Here is an 11,177-nt window from a genome sequence, read left to right as displayed (position 1 = left end):
TACGAGAGTAATGAAACAGACTTAAGACACATTCGGGGAGCCTGTTATGCACCGCAAAATGCTCTTATGTGGTAATTAATAACCTCAATATAAAACATTGCAAAGTCCATCATACCAACCAAGCGACGCGTCCTTTCAACAGAGGGACCAGTTTTCAAGGACCATCGCAAGTAGCTGTGCCGTTTCAAATAAGAACTACGTAAAAACTAACTGCCTAATGACACTTCACGGGTCGAGCGAATCCAATTCCTAGGATGCGTTGCAAAAGCAATGCCACCTACTTTCGATGATTTTTTAGTGATATTCTCCAAACTTTCGACCAAGACCAAGGCTGACGCTTGTATAATTTGAATTTCCCCGGAGTGAAGCTCGCGGTATGCACAAATACATAAGGTGAGTTTTCAAATTGAATTCCAGTGAAAAAAAAAACAAAAGAAGCGAAAAGAAGAAAATATCTTTGACCGGAGTCTTTGGAGGCCAGTTTTGTGAAAACACCTGAATTTTCTTTTCTGCGCATGCGTATTTAGTCATGCCCTTGATTCGGTGGCCCTTGTCATTCAAATTCATGATTCAGATGAGACAGTGAGTTGGTTTTCGATGAAGTTAAAATGAGCTCGCTCTAGGGAGTTCAGCAGATGAGAATGTGCTCGAAGAAGTTCAGCATGCTGCGCCATCAAAAAAAGGGCCACAAATGGGCTTCTACCGCACGAGGCGGATTTAACGTTGTTGACGGCGGAACTTATCGCTGATCCACCAGAGCAGCTGTGGTCAAGACCCTTTTCCCAAGCATCTCACCTAGAGGACCCGAGCACCAGGCTGGGGGAAATCTTGTACCCATTAAAAACCGGTGGGTACCCGGCAGCACTGGGGATCGAACCCAGCACCTCCCGAATGCGAGGCGGATGCTCTACCACAAGGCCACCGCTTCTGTGCCGAGAAGTTTTCGGTCTGCCACAAGAGTTCCCCCCAGCCCTACATGGAGTAGGCCGGGGCCAGAGTACTTCCCAAGAAGCAAGTCCCATAAGTGGAGCCAGCTCGACAACTGGTGGACCCCCACACCAGAGACCGCTCTTGTACCAATTTAGGTTTGGTCATCCTCGGGCCCAAAAGCCCTCCCATCGAGTGTGGCGGGCTGGCCCACTACTGCCACCTCGTTGGTCGTGTCTGGGTCCAACCCAGGAGCTTCGGATAGGCGGGGTCGCTACTCCCCGTGGTGCGCTTCCGTGCTGCGCACCCCTGCCAGACGCCGAAGCGCCCTCGACTTCGGGTAACCTCTTCGTGCCGCACTCCAAGCGAGAACCCCATCTACCAAATTTTATTAGGCGTCTTGGCTTTGACGCCGGCCCTGGTGTACTAAGTCAGGACCAACCACCTACGTACCGGGAAGTGCGAGTGTGGGCTTCATCCCACACCCCTATGGTCTCACAGCAGTACTACTCACAGGCTCTCAATGGACGCAAGCGCCAGTCCTGCTTTCGCTTCGCCCTCGGTCTGTTCGCCTACTGAGACGCCCGCAGGCCTCAGCGTTTCCCAGAGATGGCCCTGGTTGCCCGGAGGGGAACCGAGGACAGACCCAAGCAGCGCTCCCGAGTGATGGTAGGGCACGGGTTACACAGGGACGCCCTTACCCCTGATGACTTTAGTCAGCGGGGATTTCCCTGCAGCGTATTCGCTTGAGACTTAGCCACAGCAGCCTATCCCTAAGCTGCCGTGGCGTATGAACTCTCTCGCTTTCGGTGAGAGGGAGAGGGTCACCAGAGCTCTTCCCAGGTTCACCAATGACAGTCGCCCCCAATAGACTGGGTTACAGGAGCACGCAATTGCTCCCGGCGTTACGCCTAGGGCTTTCATCGCCGAGGCCCGCCGCCCGCTGGGTTACAGGAGGACGCTACCTCTCCCACGGTTACCCGGCCTGGGAGCATCGCACGTACTCCACAGCCCCGGTCGCAGACTTAGACTACGTCCAGGGAGCCAAACCCTCTGGTTCGGCCGCCTAGAACAGACAAAAACCGTCGGCCCCGAGGCGCCGTACCCCCTTTCGGTGGCACGAAATAGCCCTATTTTCATCAGGGCCGCCTCGGGTGAGAGCTCACCCATGTTACTGAGAAACCAACCTCAGCCAGCCTTCGGCTTGTTTTACAGGCTCACGCCAACCGAGCCCGGCTATTGAGACGGAGAACTTATGCAACACAATCTCCATCTCCCTTGGGCTACTCTTATCGTTACCCAGGGCTCACCACGAGGAGGTAGTAGTCTATCGAGCCCCTCTCCACCCACATTTCGGTGGACGGGGTTCTCCTGGATGTACAGCGAAACCTGAAATTCCTGACGGCAGCGAATACATATTGATTATAGGGTCCTCCGCTGACGTTTTCGACCATCCCAGTGACGTCCAGCGGAGAACAAACAGATGGATGGCTAGCATTTGGACTCCAGGCAGGATGGCGCGTTAGCGAGCCAACTTGGCATACTTTACATGTGAGGAGGTATGGATCACGAGGGACAAAGACACGGACACGCGAACTCTCATTCCCTCTCATCTAGCCTCTCACGATGAGAAAAGGTTCGCTCTTGTATTGAAGCACGTTTGCTTTACATTCAAAAATACTGGATACCATTGTTCTGAGTTGGCTTGAAAAGAAGAAGCGCAAAAGAGTTTGATTGGACAGTTTTAATTTCCACCAGAAAAAAACGTCTCTCCTCGCGCCCGGCACGCAAGCTTGGGTGACGTGGAGTTGCGCGTCCGCGGTAAGAGGCTGGCTGGCAGTTCTTGACTGGTAGCGTCGTCTTCCGTCGGATGGATAGTAGTGCGCTGGCGCTCAGGGTCCGGGATTTTTTGCAGGGTCTCCCAGGCTTCTCTGCTATCAATAATTTTGCCCGCGCTAAGAGAATATGTGCACTCCCAAATTATGTGGTCGACGGTCCCTCTCGCCCTACAGTGTATGCGTCGATAACGCGAAAGACAGAGGAAAGCTACACGACTGCGACATAGAAAAACACAGAACGACATTTTCTAAATGTCCGCATATTTGCAGACGTGAGTACGGACAGAGCTTTGCTGCAATATTTCTTCAGAGGTGAAGCTTCTGTTTCCCTAAACCGCGTCTTCGTGCCGGCGAAGGGAGAGATCCTGGCGTGCTGTTCGCCCCAGCTATTGATGTCTTCTTTTTGACGTGGCTTGGACAACATTGCGTTCTCTTCCGCTTGAAGAGGACGCACTTCAGCGCTGACTACCAATGTTTATCCTTTTCTACTTTCTTCTATTTTTGCTCACCTATACGTTTCCAGGTTTATAATATCCGTTTCGGTATCTCGCAGACGAATCCACAAGTCACCCTTGAAGGCACATAGCTGTGACTGGTGCAGAAAGGATGTCAGACCGCATGCTACCTGACATGGCTGTTGTTGTCATCTGTTAGAGTGGCACATACCCACTGCGGGGATTGGGGGGCACCTCATACAGTCAAACAATTGTGATGAAATCTCTCATTTAAGGTAGTCGAGGTTTTTGTGCTGAAAAAAAGAAACTGTGAATTACAACTAAGAAAGGGGTCTCCGTGACGCAATGATGAAATTATGCAGATACCCCACACTTGTATCAAGATGTATCCATTGGCATTTGCCCCAAAGAAGAGAAGAACCGGAATTTAAAAAGGTAGACATGATTGAGCAAAACGAATCTGAAGATAAGTTTTTCGCAGAGAAGCAAACCATCGACAGGAGAGGAGAAAGTAATCTAGTTTTTCGATTTTACTACATGTTTCATAAGGGTCCAACAGAACGGAACAAATATAGATTGTGGAATTCTGGACCTCAAGAGGGTCATAGACACCTCACATTGCCATGAACTAAGAAAGCCACACTCCAAAGAAAAGTCATATGTTGAAAATCCGCTACAGTAAGCAGAGGATCATGACTCAAGGAATGCAGTTGCAGGAACCATTGGAAGCGGGCTGCTGTCAATTGCACTATGTTTGCAATAAATGGCACCAGAGGTCCGCAAAGGGCAGACATTGCTAAAAAAATCAACCTCCACGTTAATATCAAGGCCACAATGCCCTGGTATCCAGTGCGAGCGCCTTTCTTTAACATGTGGAATGAAAAATCTTAGGGAACGGCCCAGAAGAGCGTCCCTCGAGCCTTCGAGTGCAGTTAAGATAGAAAGGCTGTCAGCAAGTATAATGACATCACTAACGTTGCAAGGGACCTGATGTAAGGCCAAACTGAATCGCTAGAAATTCAGAAGCGAATATAGGGGAATAATCAGGGGCCGTAAAAAGATAACTCCAATCACGAGCTCCGGAATAGCTGCCTTTTCCTTTCGCTGAGAGGCATGTGTGAAAATTGCAGTATGTGTTGGAAATTTTTCTTGGTACTTTTTTATAAGCCTGTTTAAAACATTTGCAGCCAAATGTTTTCCATTTTATGGAAGAGTGTTGTCAAAGTGAATGACAGCATCGGTCCGCAGGTTGTGAACCCTGTCTACAGAACTAATTTTGACTGAAATTTTTTATCGCACATAATTTGTGAACTAAATCTGAGGGAAATTATACCTAGAGCAAATAACACCGGACATAATTGCGGAGGTTGCGCTTCAAGTATTTTTCCTCTTCGCCTTCTTGGTTTCAGAAAAGGGTATGCAAAACAATTTCTTTTCAGATTCTTTTTATATAATCTGGTGCCTGAAGTAGCTGAAAAGTATTATTTTGCTCAAGCCTTTGTAACGGCAACATAAAGGTTGGGGCGCACTGCCTTCATCACACGAGGTATTAGCGTAAGCAGGCGAGCATTTTCTGAAAAGGCTGGCTCTAACCTCGTTCAATAACGAGGACCCTTTAATTATCCTTCATATTTCTGTTTTTGCACGTGCGTCTGGTTCCGTAAAACACAGGCTACCACTGCTGCTCTTTACGTTCAACGACTGCTATACAGTAGTTCATCTCGGGACATCGCTGCAAAGGAGCACGCGAGGGGGCACGACACCGCATTCAGAATGGTGCACTCACCTCGCCTCTTCTTCCAGGCTGGCCTTGTACTCGGAATACTTGCTGCGACGCCTGACACGGCCTCCCTGCGAGCCTGTGCCTTGACTTCGACGCAATGGCCCGAGGATTGGACGCAGCAACCAGTTACGACAGATCACCAGCGGCTAATCTGGCAACAACGAGCGCATTCCACCACTATCAGCGATGACCACCGGGAATATAAGCAGCCTCCAGCAGCCGCCCCTGCGGGGCACGACACCGCATTCAGAATGGTGCACTCACCTCGCCTCTTCTTCCAGGCTGGCCTTGTACTCGGAATACTTGCTGCGACGCCTGACACGGCCTCCCTGCGAGCCTGTGCCTTGACTTCGACGCAATGGCCCGAGGATTGGACGCAGCAACCAGTTACGACAGATCACCAGCGGCTAATCTGGCAACAACGAGCGCATTCCACCACTATCAGTGATGACCACCGGGAATATAAGCAGCCTCCAGCAGCCGCCCCTGCGGGGCACGACACCGCATTCAGAATGGTGCACTCACCTCGCCTCTTCTTCCAGGCTGGCCTTGTACTCGGAATACTTGCTGCGACGCCTGACACGGCCTCCCTGCGAGCCTGTGCCTTGACTTCGACGCAATGGCCCGAGGATTGGACGCAGCAACCAGTTACGACAGATCACCAGCGGCTAATCTGGCAACAACGAGCGCATTCCACCACTATCAGCGATGACCACCGGGAATATAAGCAGCCTCCAGCAGCCGCCCCTGCGGGGCACGACACCGCATTCAGAATGGTGCACTCACCTCGCCTCTTCTTCCAGGCTGGCCTTGTACTCGGAATACTTGCTGCGACGCCTGACACGGCCTCCCTGCGAGCCTGTGCCTTGACTTCGACGCAATGGCCCGAGGATTGGACGCAGCAACCAGTTACGACAGATCACCAGCGGCTAATCTGGCAACAACGAGCGCATTCCACCACTATCAGCGATGACCACCGGGAATATAAGCAGCCTCCAGCAGCCGCCCCTGCGGGGCACGACACCGCATTCAGAATGGTGCACTCACCTCGCCTCTTCTTCCAGGCTGGCCTTGTACTCGGAATACTTGCTGCGACGCCTGACACGGCCTCCCTGCGAGCCTGTGCCTTGACTTCGACGCAATGGCCCGAGGATTGGACGCAGCAACCAGTTACGACAGATCACCAGCGGCTAATCTGGCAACAACGAGCGCATTCCACCACTATCAGCGATGACCACCGGGAATATAAGCAGCCTCCAGCAGCCGCCCCTGCGGGGCACGACACCGCATTCAGAATGGTGCACTCACCTCGCCTCTTCTTCCAGGTCAGTTACCTAAACGCTTGCCGTTGCGTTAGATCCAGCAATCGTTGTTTCTTTGCGGTGTCGTGCCCTGAGCTGTTGTGTGATGTGTTAGGATTGCTTGACGGCAAAGCCGCTCACGGCGTTAGTAACCTGCTCTTGATGCTCTGCGGCGACGTGGAGACAAACCCTGGTCCCAACCCCGGAAACGAGGATGTACTGTCAACTGTGCTCGCTACGGTACAAAGAATAGAATTAGGTCAAAACGACATTCGGAGCGAATTGACTGCGCTTAAGCACTGGCGTGCCTGTGTTGACGTCGAGCTGAAGCAACTATCTGAAAGGATTCGCTCAGTCGAAGTTGATATGGCGGAACGTAAGATTGAGCAGGTTTCGGCAGCATCCGAGTCCGGACCGAATATGTCAGGTACTATTGGCGCACAGCTTCGAAAAATCGAATCGAGATGTGAAGACGCGGAAAACAGACTTAGGCGATCCAATCTGCTGTTTTTTGGCATTCCGGACGAGATGTCTGAAACATGGTCGACAGCAGAAAATAAAGTTATAAATCTCTGTTCCGAAAAACTAGGGGTTAATCTTCAATCTACACAAATTGAAAGATCGCATCGTCTAGGGCAGTTTCAGACTGAGAAATGCAGGCCAATCATAGTAAAACTTACATATTTTAAGGATAAACAACTTATTCTCGAAAACGGAAAGAAGTTTAAAGACACCGATTATGCAGTGCGTGAGGACTTTTCACTACAAACGCGGCTCGCCAGGAAAAAGCTCTTGGAATTTGCCAAATCTAAAAAAACGGCCTACAAGCTCAGCGTAGACAAGCTGCGCATGGGTGATTCAGTATACATGTACGACTCTGACACTGACCAAGTAATAGAAGTCTCACGATAGCTAAGATGCCGAAGCAATGCACGTGTTACCAAAAACCCGATCCAGTCGCCTATAGATAGCATTCCAAGCCCACCTCTCCATTTGACATTCACTAACATACGCAGCCTTCTTTCTAAACGCACCGAACTCTGCTCATATCTTGATAATAGCAACTGTAATATACTACTTCTAACGGAAACGTGGTTGCGTCCAGATATCGCTGACGAGGAACTTCTGCCTGATAGCAACGGATTTCAAATTTACCGAAAAGATAGAATAAGCAAAAGGGGCGGCGGAGTAATAATTGCAGTTAATAATAACATTTTGTCTTTCCTTGTGGGTATTCCATGTGAACTGGAAATCATATGGGTAGCAATAGCATCCCGCCTCGGTAACACTGTCTTAGGCATCTGCTACAGGCCCCCGGACTCCCCTGCCACGTTTGTCGCTGACCTACATGACAATATCACGGCTATTCGAACCAGATTTCCTAAATCTGACATTTTCTTGTTCGGGGATTTTAATTACCCAGACATTGATTGGCTGAACCTATGTTCACATTCATCTGCCTCTAATGAGTTCATGCAGCTAACACTCGACTTTTCTTTTGTTCAACTAGTCAATGCTCCAACACGCGATGCTAATATTTTAGACCTTATTTTATCATCTGCTCCCGAGAGGGTTAGTGATATATCTTATAATGACGGGTTCAGTGATTATCAGCTTCTTCAGTTATCGATTAATGCCCCTTATTACTCACGCCGCACCCAACCAAAACAGATTCTAAATTACAGGAAGGCTGACTTTGACGCTATTAATCGTTGTCTCGAGCATTTCTCCGAAATTCTTGTGCGTGATTTTTCATCCCGGTCTGTTAACGAAAACTGGACTTTGTTCAAAGAAAAAATAGCGAAACTGGTGCGTAAACACATACCGAGAATAACATTACGGGTCAACATATCTAAACCTTGGTATAACAATTCCTTACGAGCATTGAAAAACAAGAAAAAACGTCTTTTCAGAGCCGCGAAACGAATGCGCACTGAATCTGCGCATGCTGAGCACAGACTGTGTGAAGCATCATACTGCCATGCCATCCGGAACGCCAAACATAAATTCTTATCACAGGACCTTCAATCGCTCATAAAAAATAACCCCGCAAAATTTTGGAAAACAATTTCCCCGTCACGCACGTCGGACACCATTTCATTGCTTGATGAAAACAAATGTCCAATACCCCAAGAGAACTGTCCAGTCACGTTTAATGACTACTTCACATCAGTATTCACTACCGAAGACTATTCCAACCTACCTCAACCCCAAGAACTCAATTACCCATTCATGACTACAATAGATATAACAGCAGAAGGCGTAGCGTCTATAATTAACAGTCTTAAGGTATCAACTTCCTCAGGGGTAGACGGAATAAATACAAAAATTCTCAAACACACCATACATCCCTCTAGTATCATTCTGTGTCATATTTTCAGGCAATCTTTAGCAACCGGCGAAATTCCTTATGACTGGAAGATTGGCAAAATAATCCCTGTTTACAAATCTGGCGACAAAAACACAGTTAGTAACTACCGCCCCATATCACTAACGAGTATTCCATGTAAGTTACTTGAACACATCGTTGCATCTAACGTCGCGCGCCATCTTGAGAACAATGATTTCTTTTTCCCACGCCAGCACGGATTCAGAAAAGGGTTTTCCTGTGATACACAACTAATTGAACTTACCAGTGATTTATTCAAGAACATGGATGAAAACTACCAGACTGACTGCATATTCATTGACTTTTCCAGAGCGTTTGACCGTGTTGCCCATTGTCGCCTTATAGCTAAAATATCGTCGCTTAATTTAGACTCGCTAACTGTCTCCTGGATCCGGAACTTCACATCTTTTCGTAGGCAGTTCACGGTAACAAACAACTTTTCATCACCCCTTAGTGACGTCACTTCTGGCGTCCCTCAGGGAAGTGTTCTCGGTCCCTTATTATTTTCAATTTTCATAAATGACCTGCCATCGCATCTTACATCATCGGTCCGACTGTTCGCCGATGACTGCATAATTTATCGCCAAATCCGCTCAACCACTGACCATGCAATTCTTCAGCAGGACCTTGAATGTGTAACTAACTGGTGCACATCATGGCAAATGACACTTAATACTGACAAATGTAAAATCATGACAGTTAGCCGGAAGCATTCAAACTCGCTATTCACTTATTCCCTTAACAGTGTCACACTATCCCGCACGTCTTCCTATAAATACCTTGGCGTTTATCTGACTTCAAATCTTTCTTGGGCGGAACATATTCAATGCATAACTGCTAAAGCATCGCGCACGCTTGGCTACCTGATAAGAAATCTTCATAGCGCACCTGTTTCTACCCGCAAGCTAGCATACTTAACATTTGTCCGTCCCCAACTCGAATATGCATCAGCCATCTGGTCACCACATCAGGCTTATCTAATTCATTCACTCGAAGCAATTCAGAACCGTGCAGCGCGTTTTATTTCTCACGACTACAACCGTCATTCCAGCGTAACAAGCATCAAGTTATCTTTATCGCTAATAAGTTTACAGACACGTAGGGATATCGCACTTCTTTGCTTACTACAGAAACTAATATACAGTCGTCACGCGTCCACACTGCCCCTTACACGTCCAATGCGCACCTCACGTCGCCTACATAATAATCTTAGCTTCCAACGTCTATTCGGCCGAACACTCGCGTTTAATTCTTCTGCTTTGCCACGTGCTATCAAGTGTTGGAATGGCCTTCCGGATTGCATTGCTACCATACGTGACCCATTAATCTTCAAAAACGAATTGACCACCTTCATGCATCCATGATATTGTACATAAATTGTTTTCGTATGTGTTGTCAAATCCATGCAGTGCCACTATTTGTTTGCTGTTTTTCCTCTGTGTCAGTATATTACGGTTTTTTTTTTTCATGTACGGTGTAATCAGTGTTTGCAGTCCAATGTATTTAATATTGTTTATTTTTTGTTCTTTCCACTTTGTACCATCTTTTGTCTGCTAAATATTGTAACCCCTCCCCTCACACAATGTTCCAAGTGTGGAACCTGTGAGGTATTTGTATAAATAAATAAATAAATATGCAAATCAGAAAAGGAGCAGCAGATAAATGCAAAACTTCTGAAAAAAATATGAGGTGGCCAGAAAATAAAAAGCACATATACCGCAGAAAGCTTGATTTCTCATTACTTCAATATACCAGCGCTCTCTTCTCCGGGGAGGATAAGAAAAATTTAGGGTGATGTAGAGCAGCAAAATAAAGAAGCATGCTCTTCTGCCTTAATTCCACAAGACAGGCAACCACTTATCCGAGATAGGAAGCAGAAGAAACGCAAGTAACCCTGGACAAAGAGGCGAGCGAGCGAAAAGAACATCGTCTCGCTCTGCTGAGAACAAATGGGAAGGTGTCAGCAATAAAACTGCGAGAAAGGCATTTACGCAATGTGAAACGCAGAAGAGGCAGAAAAGACAAAAATTAGGAAGGAACACGCCGAAGTTTTTATTGTTTCATAATTAGCAGACGCTTTCTACGTGACCAAATTTCCCCATAGGCACGCAACGCACCAAAAAGTGAAGCCGGTGGTCTCTCTTCGGAGAAAACATAGAGGATTCTCACTTTCCTTAAAACAGCGTTACTGCGCGTGGATAAAATATAAAACACGAAGTGAACTTAGTTTAATGCGGAGGATTTTGCGGCTTGAATTTAAGATTATTTTAATGCTTCGTGCGATATTCAATAGTTATGAACGGATGGCTTCAGTGTCAGAGGTTTACTTTGTTTGAGGAGGATAAAATATAATAAAAAATTCTAAGGACGGTTGCGTTACTCCCTGATGCAAAATTTGAGCGCAGTAGGTGTCTCGGGCTCTGAGGCTGTTTGTTATGCTTTGCTTGGTCTTCGGCATGTCTGGCGACGGTATTATTTCGATAG

This window comes from Amblyomma americanum, chromosome 5, assembly GCF_052857255.1.
Source record: "Amblyomma americanum isolate KBUSLIRL-KWMA chromosome 5, ASM5285725v1, whole genome shotgun sequence".
In the NCBI taxonomy this organism is placed as follows: domain Eukaryota; kingdom Metazoa; phylum Arthropoda; class Arachnida; order Ixodida; family Ixodidae; genus Amblyomma; species Amblyomma americanum.
This window is presented reverse-complemented; position numbering follows the sequence as displayed.